Raw genomic sequence first — 26,229 nt, forward strand, 5'->3', positions numbered from 1 at the left:
GCCATTTTGAAACCAGAACCGAGGAGGAGAAGGACAAGCAGATATCGCCATGTGTCTTCCCTTGTGACAGAGGAACCTCAGATGCCATTGGCTTTTTCTCAGAGAAGGTATCTACCTCTTGATGCCTTGATTTGGATGTTATTATGGCCTTAGAACTATAAATATGCGAACTAATAAATCCGCATTGAAAAAGCCAACCCATTTCTGCTATATTGCTTTTTGGTAGCTTTAGCAAACTGAAACAGAGCTACAATGCGTTTAGTGTATTAAAGCAGCTGGCATAATGTCTTTTTGCGGGTTTTTTTGCACTGGAGTTTTTCTGTTAATTTGACTTACTAGGTCATAAAAGATCTAATTAACATTTATTTTTGATTTTGCAGAAGATTCTAAGAATGCACAGTTGTTCCATTGTCTTGCTAGCTTTTGGCCTTTCTCCTCCAAGTCACACTTATTACCATCCAGAATCATTGGAACATCTTCAGTGTCTTTTACTTGAATAATCTGTTCACTCAGATCTTGTAAATCATTGTGTGGACTCTGCAGTGATGGAATAAACTAATGCAAAGCCTTGTCCATTTTTAGTGTACAAATTCCTCATTGCTGTAAGTCATTCTGTTCCTGCTGTATCCAAGATTTCAAGCATATACTGTTGTGTATCTACTTCATTTTGCTTTCTATAAGAATCTTCTATTGTAGGATCACATTTTTCAACAAAAATCCTTTGAACAAACAGCATGGTCAGAGCAGACTTTCCAACACCTCCTGAACCAAGAACTCATGCATGGTTGTCAAAATCTAGTATCTCTCGTGCTGTCACCAATCCATCCAGCTAGCATCACCCTGTGGAACATGGTCCTTCTGGGTCTCTGCTCCCAGAGCCCCTACTCTTCTGCTGCTGCTGCCACCGCTGCGGCTGGTTACACACCTGACTCTGCCCGAGGTTTTCAGGAATGTTTTTATAACTGTACTATTAACTATAGTCCATCATTTACAATAGGGATCACTGTTTATGTTGTACAGTCCTATGATTTTAAAACAATTTTATTCTAGTAACATACATACAACCTAAAATTTCCTCTTTTAACCACATTCAAATACATAATTCAATGTTTTTAATTACATTCCACAAAGTTGTGCTACCATCACTATCATCTGTTACCAAAACTTTACAGTCAACCCAAATAGAAACTCTTTTCAATTTAAGCCTTAACTCCATATCCCCTAGCCCAATCCTGTCACCTGGTAGCCTATATTTTAGATTCTGACTCCATGAGTTTGCTTATTCTAATTATTTCATATCACTGAGATTATACAGTATTTCTCCTTTTGCATTTGCCTTATTTCATTCAACATGAGGTCTTCAAGTCTCATTCATGCTGTCACATGTATCAGAAATTCAGTCCCTTTTACAGCTGAATAATATACTATTGTATGTATATACGACATTTTATTTACCCATTTATCAGTTAATGGACACTTGGGTTGGGTTGGTGTTGTGAATAATGCTTCTATGAACAATGGTGTACAAGTATCTGTTCAGTTCCATGTTTCAATACTTTGGCATGTATATCTAAATGTGAAATTGCCAGGGAATATGGTAATTCTATATGTAACTTTCTGAGGGACCATCAACTACTTTCAATGGGAGCTGCATCATTTTACATTCCCACCAACAAACTACAAGTGTTTCAATTTCTCCTCATCCTTGACCACACTTAATTTCCAGTATTCGTAAGGGTCATCCCAGTGAGTGTGAAGTGGTATCTCATTGTGGTTTAGATTTGTATTTCCCTCATGACTAATGATATTGGACATGTTTTCATGTGCTTATTGGCTATTTGTGTATCGTCTTTGGAGAAATGTCTATTCAACTCTGTGATGGTTAGGGTCATGTGTCAGACTTGGCCATGTAATAGTGCCCAGTTGTTTGGTCAAGCATGCACTGACCTAACTGTTACTGTGAGGACATTTTGTGGACTTAAATCATCAGTAAGTTGATGGCGTCTATGGCTGATTACATCTACAGTTAACTGAAGAGATTGCCTATAGCAATGGGAGATGTTTCATCCAATCAGCTGAAGGCTTTAAAAGGAGAAATGATGATTTCAACAGTCAGAAGAGAGAATTTTCATTTCTACCTCAGCCAGCCAGCTTCTCCTGGGAAATTCATCAAAAACCTTCACTGGAGTTCCCAGCTTGCAGTCTGCTGTATGGATTTGGACTCATGCATCCCCTCAGTTGTGTGAATTGTGTGAGACACTTTTCTAAAATATCCTAATATTTACAGATACATCCCATTGGTTCTGTTTCCCTAGAGAACCTTGACTAATACACTTTGGTACTGGGAGTGGTGGTGCTTGAGAAACAGAACCTTAAAAATGGGATTTCTGAATTGGTTCTGGGTTTTTTGCAATTGGTTTTCTACTCTGATTAGATTCAAAGGCACTAATGATTCAATTTCAAATAATCAGGATAGTACAGATAGTCCATGGTGTGAATTGGCAATAGAGATAAGCAAAAACTGGGTATGCAAATGCAAAACTGGATACGGCTACACAAATGAGGCAAGGCTTTGGATGAGAGTGCTTTTGATACCTTAACAGAGTTTTGTGAAGTTAAAATGTATAATGATGCAGGCTGGTTTTTCCTGACTACACTGGCTAATTATATAAAAAAAGAATGATCTGAAGGCTTATGGCGTTGGCTAGTAGATAGTAGGGTACCTAGAAGTAAAACAGACGGAAAGTCTATTAAATTCTTACTTGATTTGTATAAGCAGAAGAGTTCTAGGTCAAGTGGAAAAAAGTCTAATTTGAATTACAAAAACACAGTCATGGCTCCTTAATCAATTCCCAGACTTGGGACATTTATGACCCAGAGTCTCTTGAATGAGGGGAAGTCCGGGTCACCTTGAGAAAGGACCCTGCTATACTGCCCAAAATTTATACTGTCAATCTTTCTCCCAGCCTTCCCCAAAGAAACATAAGGCCTTTTACCAGGGTAACTGTGCACTAGGGAAAAGGAAATGATCAGATATTTTGGGGATTATTAGACACTGGCTCAGAAGTGACATTAATTCCAGGAGACTCAAAACGTCACTCTGGTCCACCAGTCAGAGTAGGGGCTTGTGGAAGTCAGATGATTGGTGGAGTTTTAGCTCAGGTCCATCTCACGGTGGGCCCAGTGTGTCCCTGGACCTATATGTGGTTATTTCCCCAGTTCCAGAATGTATAATTAGAATAGACAGACTTGACAACTGACAGAATCCCTACATTGGTTCCCTGACTCATGGAGTGAGGGCTATTATTGTAGGAAAGGCCAAGTGGAAGCTACTAGAATTTTCCCTCCCTCGCAAAATAGTAAATAAAAACATACCGGATTCCTGAAGGGATTGCAGAGATTTAGTGCCACCATCAAGAACTTGAAGAATGCAGGGGTGCTTATTCCCACCACATCCCCATTCAACTCTCCTATTTGGCCTGTGCAGAAAATAGATGGGTCTTGGAGGATGAGAGTGGATTATTATAAACTTAACAAGGTGGTGGCCCCAATTGCAGCTGCTATTCTAGATGTATTGTTGCTTGAGCAAATCAGCACAACCTCTGGTACCTGGTATGTAGCTATTGATTTGGCAAATACTTTTCTCTCAATTGCTGCTTGTAAGGGCCATCAGAAACAGTTTATTTTCAGCTGGCAAGGCCAGCAATATACTTTCATTGTCCTACCTCAGGGGTATAGCAACTCTCCACCCTGTCATAATCTTGTCCACAGGGACCTTGATTGTTTCTTCCTCCACAAAACATCACATTGGCTCATTATATTGATGATATCATATTGCTTGGACCTAGTGAGCAAGAAGTAGCAACTACTCTAGACTTATTGGTAAGACATTTGCATGCCAGAGAATGGGAGATAAATCCGACAAAAATACAGGGGACTTCCACCTCTGTAAAATTTCCAGGTGTCCAGTGGAGTGGGGCTTGTTGAGATATCCCTTCTAAAGTGAAGGATAAGCTACTGCATCTGGCCCTTCTATGACCAAAAAGACGCACAATGGCTAGTTGGCCTTTTTAGATTTTGGAGACAACATAGTCCTCATTTGGGTGTGCTACTCTGGCCGATTTACTGAGTGGCCAGAAAAGCTGCTAGTTTTGAGTGGGGCCTGGAACAAGAGGAGGCTCTGCAACAAGTCCAGGCTGCTGTGTAAGCTGCTCTGAAACTTGGGCCGTATGACTCAGCAAATCCAATGGTGTTGGAAATGTCAGTGGCAAACAGAGCCTTTGGAGCTGTCTGGAGCCTTTGGCGGGTCCCTGTTGGAAATCACAATGCAAACCCTTAGGATTTTGGAGCAAAGCCTTGCTATCCTCTGCAGATAACTACTCTCCTTTTGAGAAATAGCTTTTGTCCTTAGTAGAGACCAAACACTTAACCATGGGCCACCAAGTCACCATGACACCTTAGTTGCTTATCATGAATTGAGGGGTCATCTGACCCACTAAGCCATAAATTAGGCATGCACAGCAGCACTCCATCATTAAATGGAGGTGGTATATACTAGATAGGGCTGGAATGGGTCCTGAAGGCACAAGTAAGTTACATAAGGAAATGGCCCAAATCTCCATGGCCCCCACTCCTGCCACATTACCTTCTCTTTCCCAGCCTACAGTCATGGCTTTTTGGGGAGTTCCTTATAATTAGTTGACTGAGGAAGAGAACACTTGGGCCTAGTTTACAGATGGTTCTGCACGATATGCAGGTACCACCTGAAAGTGGACAGCTACAGCACTATAGCCCCTTTCTGGAATGTCCCTGAAGGACGGTGATGAGAGGGAATTCTCCCAGGGGGCAGAACTTCAAGCAGTGCATCTGGTTGTTCATTGTGCTTGGAAGGAGAACTGGCTGGAGGTGCATTTGTATACTGACTCATGGGCTGTCACCAATGGTTTAGCTGGATGGTCAGGGACTTGGAAGGAATATGATAAGAAAAATTTGTGACAAAAGAGGTCTGGGGAGGAGGTATGTGGGTAGACATTTCTGAATGGGCAAGAAACATGAGGATATTTGTGTCCCATGTGAATGATCACCAGACACCAGAAGGGACTTGAGCAGAGGAATATTTTAATAATCAAGCGGATAAGATGACCCATTCTGTGGATTCCAGTTGGCCTCTTTCCCCAGCCACTCTTGTCATTTCCCAATGTGGCCAAGGTGGTAGAGATAGAGGTTATGCATGGGCTCAGCAACACCCAGGCCAATGTGGCTACAACCACTGCTGAGTGCCCAATCTGCCAGCAGCGGAGACCAACATTCAGTCCCCCATATGGCACCATCCCCTGAGGTGATCAGCCTGATATCTGGTGGCAGGTTGATTACATTGAACCACTTCCATCATGGAAGGAGCAGTGATTTGTTCTAACTGAAACAGACACATACTCTGGATATGGGTTTGCCTTCCCTACACACAATGCTTCTGCGAAAACTACCATCCATAGACTTACAGAATGCCTAACTTACTGTTATGGTATTCCATACAGCATTGCTTCTGATCAAGAAACACTCTTCACAGCAAATGTTGTGCAGGGATGGGCATCATGCTCATGGAATTCCCTGGTCTTACCATGTTCCTCATCATCCTGAAGCAGCTGGATTGCCAGAATGGTAGAATGGCCTTTTGCAGACTCCAATTATGGTGGCAACTAGATGGCAATACCTTGCAGTGCTGGAGCAATATTCTCCAGGAGGCTGTGTATGCTCTAAATCAGCATCCAGTCTATGGTGCTGCTTTTCCCATAGCCAGGATCATGGGTCCAAGAATCAAGGGGTACAAATGGGAGTGACACCATTCACTATTACTCCTAGTGATCCACTAGAAAAAATTGTGCTTCCTATCCCTGCAACCTTAACTCTGATGGTCTACAGGTCTTAGTCGGAAAAGGAGGAGTTCCACCTGGAGACACAACAATGATTCCGTTGAACTGGAAGTTAAGACTGCCACTTGGCCACAGCAAAGTGGTGGGGTATAAGATAAGCACAGAAAAAACAGTGGTGTTTCTATGCACTAGTAATGAACATTCTGAAGAGGAAATCAAGAAAAATATCCTTTTACATGGCAACTAAAATAATCAAATATCTCAGAATAAATTTAACCAAAGATGTAAAGGCTTATACCTGGAAAACTACAATACATTGCTAAAAGAAATCAAAGAAGACCTAAATAAAAGGAAGGACATTCAATGTTCATCAGTTGGAAGACTAAATATTAAGATGTCAATACTACACAAAGAGATTTACAGATTCAATGCAACTCCAATCAAAATTCCAACAGCCTTCTTTGCAGAAATGGAAAAGCCAATCATCAAATTTATATGGAAGGTAAGGGGACCCCAAAAGCCAAAACCATCTTGAAAAAGAAGAATGAAGTTGGAAGAGTCACACTTTCTGATTTTGAAACTTATTACAAAGCCACAGTAATCAAAACAGCACGACACAGGTACAAGGACAGATATATAGACTAATGAAATTGAAATGAGAGTTCAGAAATCAACCCTCACATCTATGTCTAACTGATTTTTGACAGGGGTGCCAAGGTCCATTCAATTGAGAAATAATAGTTTCTTCAATAAATGGTGCTGGGAAAACTGGATATCCATATGCAAAAGAATGAAGGTAGACCCCTACCTCACACCATATACAAAAAATCAAGTAAAAATGGACAGAGATCTAAATATAAGAACCCAAACTATAAAAGTCCTAGAAGAAAACATAGGGAAGCATATTCAGAAATGTGTGATGGCAATAGTTTCTTTGTAGCAAAAGCATGAGCAACAAAAGAAAAAACAGATAAATGTACTTAGTCAAAATTGCAAAGTTTTGTGTATCAAAGGATTTTATTGTGAAAGTAAAAAACGTTCAGTCTGGGATAAAGTATTTAGAAACTACATATCCAGTAAGGGTTTACTATGTAGAATATATAATGAAATCCCACAACTCAACAATGAAGAGTCAAATAACCCAATTTAAAAATGGGCAAAAGACTTGAATGGACATTTATCCAAAGAAGATTTACAAATGGTCAAAAAGCATACTAAAAGATGCTCACCATCACTAGCCATTAGAAAAATGCAAGTTGAAACCACAAGGAGATACCTTTTCACTTCCATTAGAACAGCTACTATTAAACTAATGGAAAATAAGTGTTGTAGAGGATGTGGAGAAATAGGAATACTCATTCCTTCTTGGTGGGATTGTATAATGGTGCAGTCACGGAAAACAGTTTGGCAGTTCCTCAGAAAGTTATGTAGACAATTAACCATATGACCTGGCAATCCCAGTTCTGGGATATGTATCCAGAAGAATTGAAAGCAGAAACTAGATATTTGCACATCAATATTCATAGCAGCACTATTCACAACTGCCAAAAGATGGAAGCAACCCAAGTGTCCATCAACGAATGAATGGTTAAACAAAAAGTGGTATATGTTAGGTTCAGGCTCTGGGCCCTCACCTCACCCCCGCCCTTAGGAATTTTGCGATAGAGCCACCACCCCTCACCCCACGGTAGGAACTCTGCAGATCTGCAATAAGCCGCTGCTCCCACCCTAGGAACCCTGTAGGTCTGCAATAAGCCACTCCCCCCTCCCTTAGGAATCCTGAATGTTAGAATTTTAAGCTTTCCCACTTCCAAGCCCCCGCTTTCAAAACCGACAAATGGAAACTTGCCAGCTACTCCCTCTCCCAAAAGTAGCCACTGAGAAACTGCCATACCTAGACCTGCCAGCCACCCCTTCCCTGGATAAAGAATTTCCCGCCCTTTATAAGCCCTACTGTCCCTTGGCTCAGGGCTGTTGCCATTTTCTTAGGCTTCAGCCCACCTGCGCACGGCCGGACAATAGAACTCCTTTTGATCCAGTTTTCAACAATTCTCTTCTAGATTGAAAAACATAACATATTGGTGCCAAAACCTGGGATCGAGAAAAAAGATGGGGTCTTGCTCTGTTGCCCTGCCTGGAGTACAGTGGCTATTCACGGGTGCAATCCCACTTAGGCCACAGTCTGCCTGCGCACTGCCAAACAATAAAACTCTTTTTGATGGAGTTTTTATCTCTTCTCTTCTCGATTGAAAAGCCTAATAGTATATACATACATTGGGATATTATTCAGCAGCAAAAAATAAACATGGATAACATGGATAAACACTGAAGACATCATGCTATAGAAATAAGCCGGACACAAAAGGACATATATTGTATGATCTCACTGATGTGACATAGTTAGAGTAAGCAAATCCACAGAGTCAGAAACTAGAATACAGTTTCCAGGGGCTGGGGTGGGAATAGGGAAGGGGGAGTTAATGTTTAATTGGTGTAGAATTTCTGTTTGGTGTAATGGAAAAGTAGTATGTTTTGAAATTGGAAAATGTGAGTCCTTGAACTTTATTTTTCATTTCCAAGATTATTTTGGTTATTTGGGCCTCTTTGCAATTCACATGAATTTTTTAAATTCATTTTATTGAGATATATTCACATACCACACAGTCATACAAAACAAAGCGTACATTCCATTGTTCACAGTACCATTACATAGTTGTGCATTCATCACCAAAATCAGTCCCTGACATCTTCATTAGCACACACACAAAAACAACAAGAATAATAATTAAAGTGAAAAAGAGCAATTAAAGTAAAAAAGAACACTGGGTGACTTTGTTTGTTTATTTGTTTGTTTCCTTCCCCCATTTTTCTACTCATCCATCCATAAACTAGGCAAAGGGGAGTGTGGTCCTTATGGCTTTCCCAATCCTATTGTCACCCCTCATAAGCTACATTTTTATACAACTGTCTTCAAGATTCATGGGTTCTGGGTTGTAGTTTGATAGTTTCAGGTATTTACTGCTAGCTACTCCAATTCATTAGAACCTAAAAAGGTTTGTATATATTGTGCGTAAGAATGCCCACCAGAGTGACCTCTCGGCTCCTTTTGGAATCTCTCTGCCACTGTAGCGTATTTCATTTCCTTTCACATCCCCCTTTTGGTCAAGAAGATGTTCTCCGTCCCACGATGCCGGGTCTACATTCCTCCCCAGGAGTCATATTCCACGTTGCCAGGGAGATTCACTCCCCCGGGTGTCTGATCCCATGTAATGGGGAGGGCAGTGATTTCACCTGGCCAAGTTGGCTTAGCTAGAGAGAGAGGGCCACATCTGAGCAACAGAGGCATTCAGGAGGATGCTCTTAGGCACAATTATAGGGAGTCCTAGCTTCTCCTTGGCAGCAACAGTCTTCCAAAGGGCAAGTCCTGTGGTAGAGGGCTTAACCCATCAAACCACCAGTCCCCTTCATATGAATTTTTTTTTGTATTTTATTTTTATTATTTTATTATTATTTGTCCTTCAGGAGCTTAGTGGCATTATTGCTTAATTCTACAACATGAATGCTGCTTTGTGTGGTTTGTGACAATTTCTTTTTTTTTTATCTTCATTTTATTGAGATATATTCACATACCACACAGTCATACAAAACAAATTGTAGATTCGATTGTTCACAGTACCATTACATAGTTGTACATTCATCACCTAAATCAATCCCTGACACCTTCATTAGCACACACACAAAAATAACAAGAATAATAATTAGAATGAAAAAGAGCAATTGAAGTAAAAGAAGAACACTGGGTACCTTTGTCTGTTTGTTTGTTTGTTTCCTTCCCCTATTTTTCTGCTCATCCATCCATAAACTAGACAAAGTGGAGTGTGGTCCTTATGGCTTTCCCAATCCCATTGTCACCCCTCCTAAGCTACATTTTTATACAATTGTCTTCGAGATTCATGGGTTCTGGGTTGTAGTTTGATAGTTTCAGGTATCTACCACCAGCTACCCCAATTCTTTTTTTTTTTTTTATCTTCATTTTATTGAGATATATTCATATACCATGCAGTCATACAAAACAAATCGTACTTTCGATTGTTCACAGTACCATTACATAGTTGTACATTCATCACCTAAATCAATCCCTGACACCTTCATTAGCACACTCACAAAAATAACAAGAATAATAATTAGAGTGAAAAAGAGCAATTGAAGTAAAAAAGAACACTGGGTACCTTTGTCTGTTTGTTTGTTTGTTTCCTTCCCCTATTTTTCTACTCATCCATCCATAAACTAGACAAAGTGGAGTGTGGTCCTTATGGCTTTCCCAATCCCATTGTCACCCCTCATAAGCTACATTTTTATACAACTGTCTTTGAGATTCATGGGTTCTGGGTTGTAGTTTGATAGTTTCAGGTATCCACCACCAGCTACCCCAATTCTTTGGAACGTAAAAAGGGTTGTCTAAAGTGTGCGTAAGAGTGCCCACCAGAGTGATCTCTCGGCTCCTTTTGGAATCTCTCTGCCACTGAAGCTTATTTCATTTCCTTTCACATCCCCCTTTTGGTCAAGAAGATGTTCTCCGTCCCACGATGCCGGGTCTACATTCCTCCCCGGAAGTCATATTCCACGTTGCCAGGGAGATTCACTCCCCTGGGTGTCTGATCCCACGTAGAGGGGAGGGCAGTGATTTCACCTTTCAAGTTGGCTTAGCCAGAGAGAGAGGGCCACATCTGAGCAACAAAGAGGCATTCGGGAGGAGGCTCTTAGGCACAAATATAGGGAGGCCTAGCCTCTCCTTTGCAGCAACAGTCTTTCCAAGGTCAAGTCCTGTGGTAGAGGGCTCAACCCATCAAACCACCAGTCCCCTTCATATGAATTTTAAGATTGGTTTTTTCAGTGTTGGAAGAAGAGTGCTGGGATAGGGATTGCTTTGAATCTGTCTTTCACTTTGGGTAGTATTGATGTCTTTGCAATATTAAGTCTTACAATCTGCAAACATGGGATGTCTTGCCACTTATTTATGCCTTCTTTATTTTTTTTTCAGCACTGTTTTGTAGTTTTCAGAATACCAATCTTTAAACTCCTTGGTTAAATTAATTCCTATGTTTTATTCTCTTAAATGCTATTGTCAATGGAATAATTTTCTTAATTTCCTTTTTGCATTGTGCATTACTGGTGTTTAGAAATACCATTTATTTTTGTGCTGTAAATGCTTAGACTTTAAAAATAATTCAGTTATTGCTTTAGAAGATTTCTTGTCTGTCACTTTAGAAAATGTCTGTATTCCCATCAATTTTCACTAGATGGTAGCAGAAGATACTGGTTAGACTGCGATGTAGGGTTAAATCCACTTAAGAGCTCTCAGGCATAGCTTTTGTCAGACTCTTGGGAATGCTTTTTTTAGGTTGGCTTTGAGTGATCCCTTCCCACACATGGAGAATTTTCTTTAAGCTCTTTTTTCCCTGATCCCAAATCCTATTAAACTGTTGTCATTGTAGGTGTACCTTGCTGGCCACAACAGAGACATTTGTCTGTTGTTGCCCTCCACACTCCTGGGGTTCTCAAACATTTCTCAGCGTTAACTGGAATGAAGTCAGAGCCAGTTTGACAGCTTCACCCTCTTTATCAGTTAGCAATCCTGTTATAAACATTGTGTCTGTTTGTTCTTTTTCTTGTATTTGCACCGCCCTCCCCACCCCCCAACACCCACCCCAGCCAGACCACAAATCTTCCCTGCAGCCCAGCTGCAGCTGGTTTCTGGCCAGATCCCTTTTGGGGACTGAAAACAATTTCTCCTCTCAGTATGAATCTGGTTTCACTCCAAGCTGCATTTGCCCCCTTTTCTCCCCCCACAAGGGGGCGATTTATCCCGTCGTATGCCTCAGAGCTTTCACCATCGGACGATGAGTGAGTGGATGGATTCTCCCACCAAGCATTCAATGCCTCGTCAGCATCTCCCTTCCCATTCCTTTCATCTCATAGTCAATTGGCCAAATTGAATTGAAGTTCTGAAAGTCTAACCAGTGCTGCTACCACTCTGCAATGCCCACGGGTGTGTGTGTCCTTGATTCAAATAAACATTCAGACTCACAAGACTACTGCCGGCCACACACGACACTGGCCTATTCAGAAGGACATAGGACAGGAACCACATACACTAGCAAGGCAGTGTCAGATATTCCTTGCAATGAGAATCTTTGTAGCAGTTTGCTCAGCAGATGACTCAGGTGCACACAGCAGCTAGCTCAGGTGCAAAAAACAAGAGTTACATTAAGCAGGTGTGGGAGCTGCTCTAATTTAAAAGCTTTATGCACCCTAACAGACAATAACTCTGGCAACAATTCCACAGGCATGACTTCCAGGACCCCCACAAGGGACTTGCTGGCTACAAGAGGAGCACAAAGCTATGGAGACTCCCAGTTAAGATAAAATTCATCAATCAGGGTTCATTTTTATTATAAGCAATGTTGCCTAGTAATATATTTGATGCATACATCTTTATCTGCTTCCAGGGAAACAATGTTAGAAAATTAACCAAAGGTCAGATTGTAATACAAATGTGAAAGATTTTAACACTTGGTCCATACCCTAGATATTAAAAGAGAATCAAATGAAAAACTACCAAAATGAGGGAAGGAGTTCATTAGGCAGCTGTATGTATATATATATATAGTTTTATTGTGGTAACATATATATAACATAAAATTTCCCATTTTAACCATTTAAAGTGTATAATTCAGTAGTGTGATTACATTCTTAATGTTGTGCTACCGTCACCACCATCCTTTATCAAAACTTTTTCATCACCCCAGATGGAAACTCTGTAACTATTAAGCAATAACTCCCCATAGACCTTCTCCTCTGTCCCCCTGGAAACTTCTATCTACTTTCTGTTTCTATGAATTTGCTTATTCTACATATTTCATGTAAGTGAATTCATATAGTATTTGTCTGGCTTATTTCACTCAACATAATGATTCAAAGTTGATCCATGTGGTAGCATGCATCAGGACTTCATTCCTTTTTATAGCTGAATAATATTCCCTTGCATGAATACACAACATTTTGTTGATGTACTCATCTGTCGATGGACATTTGGGTTGCTTCCACCTTTTGGATACTGTGAATAAGCTGTTATGAACATTGGTGTAGAGGTATCTGTTCCAGTCCCTGGTTTTAATTCTTTTGGGTATATATCTAGAAGTGGAATTTCCAGGTTGTATGGTAATTTTATGTTTACTATTTTAAGGAACTGCCAAACTTTTCCACAGCAGCTGTACCATTTTACATTCCAACCACAAGTGTGTCAATTTCTCCCCATACTTGCCAACATTTGTTATTTTCCAATTTTTAATAATATGAGTGAGTATGAAGTTGTATCTCATTTCAGTTTAGATTTGCATTTCCCTAATGACTAATCATGTTGAACGTCTTTTCATGTACTTATTAGCTATTTGTGTATATTTGTTAGAGAAATGTCCATTCAAGTCCTTTGCCCATTTAAAAATTGAGTTGTGTGTCTTTGTTGTGTTGTAGCAGTTCTTTTCATATTCTGGATATCAAGCCCTTATCAGATACACAGTTTGCCACTATTTTCTTCCTTCTGTTGGCTGCCTTCACTCTTCTTATAATGTCCATTGATGCACAAAAGTTTTTTTTTAATTCAATTTTATTGAGATATATTCACATACCATACAATCATCCAAAGAGTACAATCAATTGTTCACAGCACCATCATATAGTTGTGCATTCATCACCCCAATCTATTGTTTCAACATTTTCCTTATACCAGAAAAAGTGAAAATAAGAATAAAAAAATAAAAGTAAAAAAGAACACCCAAATCATCTCCCCCTTCCCACCCGATTTTTCATTTAGTTTTTGTTGCCATGTTTCTACTCATCCATCCATACACTGGATAAAGGGAGTGTGATCCATAAGGCTTTCACTATCACACTGTCACCCCTTGTAAGCTACATTGCTATACAGTCATCTTCGAGTCAAGGCTGCTGGGTTGCAATTTGATAGTTTCAGGTATTTACTTTTAGCTATTCCAGTGCATTAAAACCTAAAAAGGGTTATCTATATCGTGCATAAGAACGCCCACCAGAGTGACCTCTCAACTCCATTTGGAATCTCTCAGCCACTGAAACTTTATTTCATTTCATCTCACATCCCCCTTTTGGTCAACATGTTCTCAGTCCCATGATGTTGGGTCCAGATTTATCCCCACGAGTAATATCCCACGTTGCCTGGGAGATTTATGTCCCTGGGAGTCAGATCCCACATAGAGGGGAGGGCAGTGAGTTCACCTACTGAGTTGCTTAGCTAGAGAGAGAGGGCCACATCTGAGCAACAAAGAGGCACTCAGGGGGAGACTCTTAGGCACAATCATAAGCAGGTTTAGCCTCTCCTCTGCAGCAATGAGCCCCATAAGGACAAGTCCCATGATAGAGGACTCAGCACATCAAACCGCCAGTCCTCAATGTTTCTGAGAATATCAGCAACAATCCAGGTGAGGAAGCCCAACACCTCTGCATTTTCCCCCAGCTCACTGGGGGGGCCCTGCATATATATTTTTATTCTCTGTCCAAATTACTTTGGGATGTGTCGCTATTTCACACTAACCTATACAAACCTATCAGGTCTCATTTCGTATTAAAATTTTCCAAGTAGTTATGGTATTTGAACAAACTGTACAAGTTAAATTGTTTAGGAAATATAGATCTTACACCAACTAAACATCTCTTTCCTTGGTCTCACATGGAATTTGAAGTTTTAAAACACAGTCAGTATGGTCCTTTACCCTTTGACCCAATTTGCCCTCATCCTAACCACATCTGCTTCTTTCATATCTCTAGTTGAAGTCTGGACTCTTTTTCAGCTTTTTTAACAGTTGCTATATGTGCTAATACTGACATTCATATCTGCTGAGTTCTAGTTCTGAGTTTCAGGTGTCACACCGATACCCAAAGTTGCAGGGATCAATCAGATTATACACAAAGGGATCAGCATCTCGGAATCTGGAGATAGTCATTATGATTTTGGAATAGATGTGACTGCTGTAAGAGCTTACAATCTAGGGACCATTACAATAAGCTCCCCCCTGATAAGCTGTGCACTAAGCTTCAATTCTAAGTTTACACATTGTAGCTAGTCCATTTTGATGAGGCATTATAGTGTTTGACTTTGTTTCTGGCGTAGTTCACTCAAAATGCTGTCTACAGGTTCCATTCACCTCATTGCATGTCTCACAGCTTCACTCCTTCTTGCTCAATATTCCATTGTATGCACACACAACAGTTCACCATTCGGTTCCTCAGTCAATGCATGCTTAGGCCACCTCCACCCATTGCAAATCATGCATACTCTCTCCATAAATACCAGTGTGCAAATATCCATTAATGTCCCTGCTCTCAGATCCTCCAAGTAAATGTTCTCTAATGAGGTTGCAGGACCTTATGGCATCCAAATGCTTAGCTTCATGTGGAAACACCCCACTGTGCTCCAGAAAGGCTATACCATTCTGCCTCCTAACCAACAGTAAATATGTGCATCCTTCTCTCCAGGTTTTCTCCAGCTCTTTTATCCCTGTTTATATTTTTCCACACAATTTTATAGAGCTATATTCACATACCATATAATTATCCATGGTGTACAATCAGTTATTCATGGTATCATCATACAGTTGTGCATTTATCACCACAGTCAGCAGTTGAAGATATTGATTACTATGAAAAAAAGTTTTTTCTTAAATGAATAATAAAAAAGATAATAAAAAGAAAAATAAAATATCATACTATACAATATAATAGTAGGGCCACACAACAACACCACTACCAAAAATCCCATATCCCTTCCTTATATACCCCTCTCATACACATTAAGCTTTGATATATTGCCTTTGTTACATTTAATGGAAGCATATTACAATGTTACTGTTGACCATGGACTCCAGTTTGCTTGGATTATATTTTTTCCCCAATACCATCCCCTTTCCAACACTCTGCATGGTTGACATTCATTTTTTCTCCAGCATTCAGGAACAGTTTTATATTTGTACATTTAGTCACAGTCATTGACCACTCGAATTTTCGGTAAGTTAAACAGTCCCAGTCTTTATCATCTATCTTTACCTCAGGTATCATTCATCCCCCTAGCCCAATTCTTTCAGCTTTACTCACAAACATCTTTGTTCAGTGTAGTTACAGTATTGTGCTACCATCACACAGTATTATGCTATCTATTTTGTATCCTGTTGTTGTGGGGTGTGCCAGTTTGAATGTATTACGTCCTCTCAAACGCCATTATCTTTGATGTAATCTTGTGTGGGCAGACCTATCAGTGTTACTTAGATTGTAATTCTTTGAGTGTTTCCATGGAGATGCGCCCCACCCAACTGCGGGTGATGACTCTGATTGGATAATTTCCATGGAGGTGTTGGCCCGCCCATTCAAGATGGGTCTAAATTAAATTACTGGAGCACTATATAAGATCAGATGAAGGAGCAAGCTGCTACAGCCAAGAGGGACACTTTGAAGAAAGCACAGGAGCTGCAGATGAGAGATAGTTCGAAGATGGCCATTGAAAGTAGACTCTTACCCAAGTGCAACTAAGAGTAACATTTTTGAGGAACTGCAGCCTAGAGAGGAACATCCTGGGAGAAAGCCATTTTGAAACCAGAACTTTGGAACAGACGCCAGCCATGTGCCTTCCCAGCTAACAGAGGTTTTCTGGACACCATTGGCCATCCTCCAGTGAAGGTACCCGATTGCTGATGTGTTACCTTGGACACTTTATGGCCTTAAGACTGTAACTGTGTAACCAAATAAACCCCCTTTTATAAAAGCCAGTCCATCTCTGGTGTTTTGCATTCCGGCAGCATTAGCAAACTAGAACATTGGGTACAGTGTTCTATAAATGTCTGTCAAGTCTAGTTCATTTATCATACCAATCAACATCTCCGTTTCCTTATTGATCCTCTGTCTAGATGTTCTATCCATTGATGAGAGCAGTGTATTGAAGTCTCCAACTATTATTGTAGAGGTATCTACTTCTCCTTTCAGTGTTCTCAGTGTTTGTCTCATGAATTTTGTGGCACTCTGGCTTGGTGCATAAATATTTATGATTGCTATGTTTTCTTGATGATTTGACCCTTTTATTAATATATAATGTCCATTGTCTCCTTTAAATGTTTTACTTCTGAAGTCTAATTTGTCTGATATTAATATAGCTACTCCTGCTTTTTTCTGGTTGCTGTTTGCGTGAAATATCTTTTTCCAACCTTTCACTTTCAGCCTATTTTTGTCCTTGTGTCTAAAGTTGGTTTCTTGTAGACAGCATATAGATGGGTCCTGTTTTTTTAATCCATTCTGCCAGTCTATCTTTTTATTGGGGAGTTTAATCCATTAACATTTAGTGTTATTACTGTAAAGGCAGTAATTTCTTCTATCAGCCTGCAGCACTCCCTTTAGCATTTCTTGTAGTGCGGTCTCCAATTGACAAACTCTCTCAGTGTCTGTCTGAAAATATTTTAATCTCTCCCTCATTTTTGAAGGACAGTTTTCCCGGATATAGAATTCTTGGTTGACTGTTCTTCTCTTTCAGTATCTTAAATATATCATACCACTGTCTTCTCACCTCCATGGTTTCTGTGGAGAAATCTGTAGTTAGTCTTATCGAGCTTCTCTTGTATGTGATGGATTGCTTTTCTCTTTCTGCTTTCAGAATTCTCTCTTTGTCTTTGACATTGGACAATCTGATCAGTAAGTGTCTTGGAGTAGGTCTATTGGGATCTATTCTGTTTGGGTATGCTGTACTTCTTGAATCTGCAATTCTCTGTCTTTCATAAGAGTTGGGAAATGTTCAGTGAATATTTCTTCTATTATTCTTTCTGCCCCCTTTCCCCTCTCTTCTCCCTCTGGGACACCCATAACATGTATATTCGTGTGCTTCATGTTGTCACTCAGCTCCCTAAGACCCTGCTTGTATTTTTCCATTCTTTTATGTGTATGAGTTCAAATGTATTGTCTTCCAATTCACTGATCTTTCTTCTGCCTGTTCAAATCTACTGTTGTATCCCTCCATTGTCTTTTTCATATCCTCCATTATGCCCTTCATTCCTATAAGTCCTGCCATTTTTTTTTCAAGTTTATGAATTCTTCTTTATGGTTATCCAGTGTCTTCCTTATATGCTTCATCTCTTTTGCTATATCTTTCCTCAGTTCATTAACTTGATTTTTGAATTGATTTAGGAGATTTGTTTGATCCTCCTTCAGTTCATTGAATTGATTTAGCATTAGTTGCCTCAATTCCTGTATCTCAGTTGAACTATTAGTTTGTTCCTTTTGCTAGTCCATATTTTCATGTTTCCTAGTAAGGCTCATTATCTTAAGCTATCTAGGCATCTGATTTTTTTTGATTAGTTTATTCTGGAGCTCATTTTCACTCTTTTACCTAGGGTTTTCTTGTTGGTTGGCTTTGTTCTGTAACCTTTGGTGTTCAGTTCAGCTTATTCCAGGTCTCTAACTTAGGTTCTATTTAGTTGATCAGAGTTTTTCAGTTTCTTGCCCTTCTTCTATGTAGGCTTTTTGTGTGAGGGTCTCCTCAGATATGGTCAGCACCAGTCAGGTTTTCCAAGTCCAAAGCATCCCAGGTCTCTGGAGGAAGGTATGGAGTTTTCTTGAGAATGAGACCCTCCTGTGAGGCCTTTAGAATCTGTGCTTTTCCTATCCTACCCAGTAGGTGGTGGTTGCCAGCTTGCAGCTCCCCCACCAGTATAAGGAGGTATGGAGCCTTTAGTTCTCCTGTGTGACCCTGACCCTGTTGGAGGCATGGCTGACTGAAGTTGTTTTCTGAATTCAGGCCCCTGGGTCTGAGTTCCCTGAAGGAGGGCTTTAGCGAATTGTTTCTCCCACTAGACTTATTGCTTTGTCTGTCAGAGCTATCTTAGCTCTGCTCTTGCCTGGGCCCAAATTGCAAGTCTTTGAGGCTTTCTGTAATTGGCTACTTAGAATAGTTATTTAAAAAAGAGAGAGGGGAGGGGGGAGAAAGATAAACAAAAAAAAAGAAAAAAGAAAACAGAAAGGCCAAGTATAGACTATTTAAAGAAAAGCACTTTAATTCCCTCCTTGCAGTTCTGAATGGCTACTGAAATGCAAAAAGACAAGGAGTTGAAGAGCAATTGAGCAGTGAACAAGAAACCAGAAAAACCAGCTTTTCAGAGAAGGGACCAGCCCCCCTGGGTTTCCTTATGTGCCTGATTTTGTTTGAGCCTAGCCCTTTTCCATATTATGTTCACCCCCGACTCCAAAAGTTTCTGTTTTTGTTTTTGCTGTTTTTGGTAGCCCTATCTCCTCTCTGCTGGGCTGACTGCTCCCAGATTCTCCAGTGTCTGGTCTCAGTTTATCTATGGTTTGAGTTTTTGTTCAGCAGTCTGAGTTTGTTAATCAGTTCTACTACTGCAGTTCTCCCTCCTGGTTCTGAGCACTGACGGCCCCTCCTCTCTCAGGAAACCAGCTGCAAAACAGTCTGTTCTGCCTGGCAGGGAGGGGAGCGGGCCCTCTGGCTGCAAGAACTTAAAGATTTCACTGCTCCATATGCTGGAGACTGTTGTATGACACATGTCCAAACTCAGATTCCCCTGTGGTGTCAGTTCCAGGCTATCTACCAGCTGCCCCAGAGGAGTCACTAAACCCCACACCTCACCACTCTGCCATCTTGTCCCCCTCCAAGCCATATTCTGATGCACAAAAGTTTTAAATTTTAATGAAGTCCATTTTATCTATTTATTTTTCCTATTGTTCCTCATGCTTTTGGTGTCACATCTAAGAAATCACTGCCAAATACAAGTCATGAAGATTTCCCTTATGTTTGAAATTGAGAAGTGTGAAACCTCCAACTTTGTCTTTCATTTTCAAGATTGTTTTGGCTATTCAGGGTGTGCCAGTTTGAATATATATTGTGTCCCCCAAATGCCATTATCTTTGATGTAATCTTGTATGGGCAGACGTTATCAGTTTTGATTAGATTTCTTTGAGTGTTTCTTTGGAATGCACCCCACCCAGCTATGGGTGATGACTCTGATTGGATATTTCCATGGAGGCATGGCCCCACCCATTTAGGGTGGGCCTTGATCACTGGAGCCATATATATGAGCTGACAAGCAGAAGGAACTCAGTGCAGCTGTGAGTGACATTTTGAAGAGGAGCTACAGCCAAGAGGGACACTTTGAAGAAAGCACAGGAGCTGCAGATGAGAGACAGTTTGAAGATGGCCGTTGAAAGCAGACTCCTGCTCAAGAGAAGCTAAGAAAGGACAAACGCCCCAAGAGCAACTAAGAGTGACATTTTTTAGGAACTGCAGCCTAGAGAGGAATGTCCTGGGAGAAAGCCATTTTGAAACCAGAAATTTGGAGCAGACACCAGCCACGTGCCTTCCCAGCTAACAGAGGTTTTCCAGATGCCATTGGCCATTCTTCAATGAAGGTACCTGATTGCTGATGTGTTACCTTGGACACTTTATGGCCTTAAGACTGTAACTGTGTAACCAAATAACCCCCTTTTATAAAAGCCAATCCATCTCTGGTGTTTTGCATTTTGGTAGCATTAGCACACTAGAACATAGGGCCCCTTGCAATTTCATATGAATTTGAAGATTGGCTCTTCTAGTTTTTAAAAAATGTTGCTGGAATTTTTACAGGGATTGCATTGAATCTGTATATTTCTTTGGGTAGCATTGGCATCTTAAAAATATTAAATCTTCCAGCCTATGTACATGGGATGTCTTGCCATTTATTTAGGCTTTCTTTAATTTCTTTTGGCAGGGTTTTGTAATTTTCAGTACACACGATCTTTCAACTCCTGGGTTAAACACATTCCTGTATATGTCATTCTTTTAGATGCTATTTTAAATGGATTTTAAAAAATTTCCATTATAAATTGTTCACTGCTGTTGTATGGAAATGCAACTGATTTTTTTTAGCATGATCATTAAATGTAAAAAAATTTTTTTAAAGAGAATTTGTAGGTTTACAGAAAAATCATGCATAAAATTCAGAGTTCCCATATACCACATTATTATTAACAACTTTCATTGGTATGGTACATTAACACAACTGATTTTTGCATGTTAATCCAGTATCTGGCAACTTTGCTAATTTGTTTTATTAGTTGTAAAAATTTTCCTTTGGATTCTTTGGGATTTTCTAACTATAGGATCATATCATCTGCAGTTAAAGATAGTTTTTCTTCTTCCTTTCAAAATTGATGCTTTTTATCTTTTTCTTGCCTAATTGCTCTGACAAGAACTTCCAGTACAATGTTGAAAAACCACTTTGAAAATGAGCATCCTTTTATTATTCTTGATCTTAGGTGAAAGCTTTCAGTCTTTCACCATTGAATGTAATATTAGTTGTTTTTTTTTTTTTATCATCAATGGTATTTATCATATTGAGAACTTTCTCTTTTATTCCTATTATCTGAGTGTTTTATTCAAGAAAGTGCAGTGAATTTTGTCAAAATATCTTTTCTGTATCAGTTGAGATTATCATGTGGTTTTATATCTGTTTATTCTGTTAATGTGGCATTATTACATTGATTTTCTTATGTTGAATCAAACTTGTATTCCTTGGTCAAATTGTACTTGGTCAGGGTGCATAATCCTTTTACTATAGCTCTATGATACTTCTCAAATTCATATTTGTGTATGGTGTGATGTAGAGGTCAAAGTTCATGCTTTCCCACATGAATATCCAAATGACCCAGCCTCACTCATTGAAAAGACCATGTATTTCCCACTGAATTGTACTGGAGTTTCTGACCAGTGCAATAAGGCAAGAAAAAGAAATAAAATGGATTTAGATTGGAAAGGAAGAAGAAAATTATCTTTATTCACAGAAGATATGAATATCTATGTAGAAAATCCTATAGAAAGTACAAAAAGCTACTCAAACTAATAAGTGGATTTAGCAAGTTTGCAGGACACAAGATCAATATACAAAAATGTATTTTATACATTAGCAATGAACTAATTAAAAATAATTAATCAAAAAGAAGAAAGTAATAAAATGTTATTTACAATGGCATAAAAGAATGACATACTTAGGGATAAGCCTGACATAAGATGTTCAAGACCTTTACACTGTACAGGTGTGTATATGTATATGGTATATAGTAAGATATACCATATTCAGAGATTGGAAGACTCAATATTTTGAAGGTGTCAACTTGCACCAGATTGATCTGTAGATTCATTTTAACAAAACTACCAACAGATTTTTTTCTAGAAATTGACAACTGATTCTTGTCATTAGGAAATGCAATTCATTTGGAAATGAAAAAGAACCTAGAATAATCAAAACAATTTTGAGAAAGAACAAAGTTGGAAGACAAACTACCTTAATTCAAGACTTATTATATCGTTACAATAATCAGGATGTGTGGTATGGACATCAGTAAAGACAAATTGCTCAATGAACAGAATAGAGAGACTCTACAAACAAATCCAGATATATATGATCAATTGACTTCCAACAAAGGGGCAAAAGCAATTCAGTGGAGAAAGAATAATCTTATCAATGAATGGTTGAAACAATTGGATATCTACATGCAAAAAAAAAAAAAGAACTTTGGCCCATATCTCACACTATATGCAAAAGTTAACTTAGCACAGATCATGATCCTGAAACTCTAAAACTTCTAGAAAAACACATAAGAAAAAAAATCTTTGTGGCCTTGGATTAGGCAAAGATTTCTTAGATATGGCACCAAAAGCACAATTTATAAATAAAAATACTGATAAATTGAACTTCATCAAAATTCAGAACTTCTGTTTTCGAAACATGCTTTAAAAAAATTTGTGTTAGAGAAGTTGTGGGTTTACAGAACAATCATGCATAAAACACAGGATTCCCACACACCTCCCCAACCACCAACACTTACATTAGTTACAATTGAGAAAGAACTTTTTTTTTTGTAATTCTACTTTTTTTGAAGAGTAGATTTGTTACAATTGATGAAAGATTAATAAAGTAGTACTATTAACTATTGTCCATAGTTTACATAGGGGTATTTTTCCCCATATTTCCAACCTATTATTATTTTTCATGTATCTTTATTTTATTTCTCATCTACACATACCCTGGATAAAGGGGGCATCAGTCATAAGGTTTTTACAATTACACAGTCACAAGATGAAAGCTGTATAGTTTAACAGTCATTATCAAAGATCAAGGCTATTGGATTCCAATTCAACAATTTTAGGTATTTCCTTCTGGCTATTCTAATACACTAGAAACTAAAAAGAAATATCTATATAAAGAGTCAGTAGTCATAATCATTTGTTAATTCCTCACTTCTCAATTCCAACTCCTCCCGCTCATGTGATCATTCTCTTAATCTTCAGGGATATCTGGGTTCAAGGGCCTTATCTGGCATAGGAAACATCTGGAGGCGTTAAGTTTCTGAAAAAATAAACTTAATAGGTAAAACTTTTATAGAGTCTTAGATAGAGCCCAGGGCATTCTTTAGGGTTTTCAGGAATACTGTTGGTTGGGGCTTGGCATACTGTGGCAATTTGCAATATCTGGCTGAAGCTTGCCTAAGAGTAACCTCCAGAATGATCTTTTGAGTATTTGAAATCTCTTAGCCACTGAAACTTTGTTTCATTTCTCTTCCCATTTGGTTGAGAAGGTATTGTCAATCCCATGATGCCAGGGCTGGGTTCACCCCTGGGAATCATGTCCCATGTTTCCAGGAAGACTTACACCCCTGAGAGTCAGGTTCCACGTAGGGGGAAGGGTAGTGAGTTTATTTGCAGCATTTGGCTTAGAGAGAGAGGCCACATCTGAGCAACAAAAGAGATTCTCTGGGGGTGACTCTTATAAGTAGGCTTAGCTTTGCCACTAGAGAAATAAGTTTCATAAGGGCAAGACTCAGGATTGAGGGCTTGGCTTATTAAATTGGAAGTCCCTAATGCTTGAGAGAATATCAGGAAATCCCCAGGAGGGTAAGTTTAATAGTTCCACAATTTTTTCTGCAGTATCTCAAAGGACTTTGCAAATACATTTTCATTTTCTGCCCAGATACTCTGAAATGTGGCAGGATATTACAATAACCTGTACAAAACAACAAGATCTCATTCCCTATTCTCATTTCCATGTAATTAAGTTGTTTAAATAAACTGACCAGACAGTTTAAATTAGATTGTGTGCTACAGAAAATTAAGATTTTGGACAAAATAAACATCTCTTCCTTTGGTTTCACACAGAAGTTGAAGTTTTAAAATGCAGACAATACCATCCTTTACCTTGTGTACTGATTTACCTTAGTCTAGCCAGATCAGCTTCATTCATATCTCTAATTGAAACTTCTTTTTCATCCTCTTTAACAGTTGCTGTATGGAGTAATGCTGACTTTCACAGCTGCAGAACTCTTACTCTGAGTTTCAGGTGTCACACAGATACCCAAAGTTCCAGAGAACTACCAGGTTATATACAAAGAGCACAGCATCTCAGAATTCAGAGGTAACAGTTAAAACTCAGGAATAAATGTGACTGCTGTAAGAGCTCACAGTCTAGAAACCTTTATAATGAGCCTTTATTGACTATTCTGTACTCCTTAATCATCAATTGCTCAATCTCTGCCCACTTTCTATCTCCTAAACATGCTTTTAAGAAGATGAAAGGACAGTCATATACTGGGAAAAAAACTGCAAATCACATACATATATAGATTATATAAAGAACTTTCAAAATTCAATAGTAAGAGAACAATTTAATTAAAAATGGGCAAATATTTGAATTGACATTTTACCCAAAAAGATTTATAGATTGCAAATAATCTGATGAAAGGAAGCTCTACATCACGTCATTAGGGAAATACAATTCAATTTTCAATGAGATACTGCTACACACCTTTTTGAACATCTTCCAAGTATTGGCAAGAATATGGAGGATTTAGAACTCTCATTCACTGCTGATGGGTATGTAAAATGGAACAGTAACTTTGAAAAATATCTTGGCAATTTATTGAAAAGTTAAACATACACCTACCATATGACATAGACATTTTACTCCTAGGTAAGAGACATAAAAGCATATCCATACAAAGACTTGAACACACATATACAGAAGCTTTATTTGTAATAGCCAGAAATTGAAACACCCCAAAGTCCAAACACAGGTGAATGGAGAAACAAATTGTGGTATCACAATGGAATGCACAATGGAATTCAAATACTACAGTCAAAAAAAAAAAAAAAAAAAAAGGAATGAACTACAATGAACTATTGATAATACTCAGCAATAAGGAGGATGAATCTTAAAATTATTAAGCTCCACCGCCCCTCCCCCACAAGAAGGTTAGTACATAGTATATGATACCACTTACATAAAATTCCGTTAACAGGCAGGCTAAATCACAATGGTGAAAAGCAGACCCATGGTTATCTGGGGAGAAGGTTTGGTAAGGAGGGACTGGGAAAAGGGATACAAAGTGTTAGAAGAAAACTTCTGGAGGTGATGAATATATTCATTCTCTTGTTTGTGGGGATGGATTCAGAGGTGCAGACATCCGTAAAAAAATCAAATTGTACACTTTAAATATGTGCATATTTCTTGTACGGCAATATCTCAATAAAGCTGTTTTTTAAAAAGGGCGTGGAGCTGGGAGGGGCGGAAGATCACATGTGGGGGGGGCAGTTGACCCAAATTTTGTCATCAAACAAGCTGGGCTGCTGACACTGGGCCAATCACTTAGAATCCTCTGCTGTAGAGATAATACTGCCTTGGCAGGATTAATTCAAGAAATAGTGAAAATGTAAGTAAAGCACCTGGCACTAAGCCCTCCATTTTGATGCCATATGCAACATGGAATGGCGGCAAGCAGCTTGAAATCAACTTCAAGCTCTAGCGTATTTTTGCTTTGTGACCTTAAGGAAGTTCCTAAACTCCTCTGTTTCATGTTCGCCACTGCGGAAGTATTAAATATCACAATGAATGTGATCAGCGCGGTGTCCGGTACACAGCAAGCAGAGAGGAGGCCTCAGCAGCATCATGCATAGTTCTCTATTTGAAGGGCGCATCAGGCCGTCTCGGTGAATCTCGCAGGTGGAGGGAGACCGGGATCCCACCGAGGCCAGCGAAAGTACGCGCACGAGCGTCTAGCGCAGGGGCCGGGAAGGCTGGGAAGCTCAGAGGGCGGGAGCAGGTGTAGCGGAAAAAGCCGCAGCCCGACTACGCCGCGGCCGTCGGAGCCGCGGAACAGATGACCACACAACCATCCACCACCCTGCCGCCCCCCATCTCCCAGCCTGCCCCGCGCTTCGTGCGCAGGCGCAGTGAGGTGGGAGGGGGACCACTCCCCC

The 26,229-nt window shown here is 39.5% G+C and overlaps 1 pseudogene; it reads right to left on the bottom strand.

Moving 5' to 3' along the window:
- Positions 1 to 266: 266 nt before the first annotated feature.
- LOC119521203 lies at positions 267 to 25,714 on the bottom strand (annotated as a pseudogene).
- Positions 25,715 to 26,229: the final 515 nt, after the last annotated feature.

This window comes from Choloepus didactylus, chromosome 27, assembly GCF_015220235.1.
Source record: "Choloepus didactylus isolate mChoDid1 chromosome 27, mChoDid1.pri, whole genome shotgun sequence".
Classification (NCBI taxonomy): domain Eukaryota; kingdom Metazoa; phylum Chordata; class Mammalia; order Pilosa; family Megalonychidae; genus Choloepus; species Choloepus didactylus.